The sequence below is a fragment of the Octodon degus genome, unplaced genomic scaffold (assembly GCF_000260255.1).
Source record: "Octodon degus isolate 3935 unplaced genomic scaffold, OctDeg1.0 scaffold00183, whole genome shotgun sequence".
In the NCBI taxonomy this organism is placed as follows: Eukaryota; Metazoa; Chordata; class Mammalia; order Rodentia; family Octodontidae; genus Octodon; species Octodon degus.
The window spans coordinates 3,486,946-3,488,787 of NW_004524759.1; positions in this window are offsets into that span (position 1 = coordinate 3,486,946).

Genomic DNA, 1,842 nt, shown 5'->3' on the forward strand with positions numbered 1-1,842 from the left:
TCGGATGTCCCACAGGTGCTGGCCACACGTCATGCACCATTCTGGGACCTGCCATCCTCTGCCCACCTTCGCCTCTCCACTCTCCCCGCCTGCCCACTGTACCTGGCTGTTCTGTATATGAGTAGAGGCAGGGGCAGAGGGAGCAAAGTCATCCAGCAGCTCACAGGCTCCAGAGCCCTGGTGACTGCTCGTCTACCCAGTGCTTTGCTCCCGGCGCATCCTGGCCCTGTGCTCAGCCATGCTCGCCACCTTGCCACTGCTGTCTCTGGAAACCCTGTGCAGTGCAACCCCAGGGCCTTTGTGCTTGCAGTGCCCCTTCAAGCACCAAATTCTCACCTCCTTTTGAGCCAGACTCAGCTGCCACCTCCGGGTCCTTTCTGACCTCACCCAGACCTCTTGCCCTGTCTCCTGCTCCTCATTCCGACCCTGTGCTCCCTGGCGACACCCATTACCTTCTCCATGATGTTGTGTGGTCATCAGTCTGGCATGTGGGCTCTGACCTGGCCACCCTGCTCCAACACAGGCCTCAGGACACTTTGGTTCTGGAAATCACCTGATACAGGTTTGCTGAGTGAATGACAAAGTACATTCTGGTTCATTTGTTTGCTGTATTACATTGCATCTTTCTTTCGTGGGCTTTAAAACATCAATGGGTAGAGCATTATATATATAATGTTTGTGTGTTTGCTTTGAGACAGAATCTTATCATGTAGTTCGGGCTGGCCTTAAACTCACTGTGTAGTCCAGGCTGGCTTTGAATTCATGGGGATCCTCTTGCCTCAGCTTCCTGAGTGCTGGGATTATAGGCATGCACTGCCACACCCTGTGTATATTTTCTTAAAATCTTTCCAGTTGCTTCTTTTAGCTTGCTAATGTACTGAGCCGTGTTCTCCAGGCATGCAGCTACCATGAGATAAGAGGTCCCATGTCTGATTGTATGTAAGCACTCAAACCTGAGCTTATGTAGAGTTTGATGATAATTCTGGTGACAGTAAGTCATCCAGATCTTACAGAAAACTAGAGTATATAGGATTCCTAAGGACACTTTAAATCCCATCCAGGAACCCAAGAACTCCCCAGAAAACTTCCAAATATAATATTCCTCCTATTCTAGAAAAATGTTAGTATATATTTGGAACTTGAAATTATTTTTATAGAGGCTTGTGAAAATATCCTAAAATGAATCCTCATTAAGGCACGTGAGCCAATATCCTTCCCTCCTGAAGCACAACTTCAGTGTCTCAGAGGCAATGCAAACCACAAGGCTCAGAGCTTGCCGGGACCCATTTTGTAGCAACCCCTCCTGAGAGCTGGGGTCTGGCAGTTTGTAGTCTTCACTGCCTTTTGGTGAATCCAGTTAAAGGTTTTCATTTGTTTGATGGCCCTGTGCAGCCCAGCCCTGCAGAGGGCTTTGCCATGTGCAGTGTGGTGTGGGTCACCCCTCAGGTCCTGACAGCCTGGATTCCAAAATGCCCCCCACCGGCTGATTTGGTTGGGCCGTGAAGGCCTCGGTGCCTACCGTGCTAACACAGGGCCAATGCCAGTACCCCGTCTGACTCATGGTTCTGTCGCTGCTATCACTGTTTCCCCTCCAGCTTCGCCAACTTGGGCATCCTCCATGTGACAAAGAAGAAGGTATTTGAGACCCTCGAGGCACGGATGACGGATGCATGCATTAGGGGCTATAACCCTGGGCTCCTGGTGCACCCCGACCTCGCCTACCTACAAGCTGAGGGGGGTGGAAGCGACCGGCAGCTCACTGGTGAGTGTCACGCCTGGCCTCTGTCCTCTTGCACTCCTGCCAGAGCCTTGAGGGTACCTACCTCACGTGCTAGGCCTTCC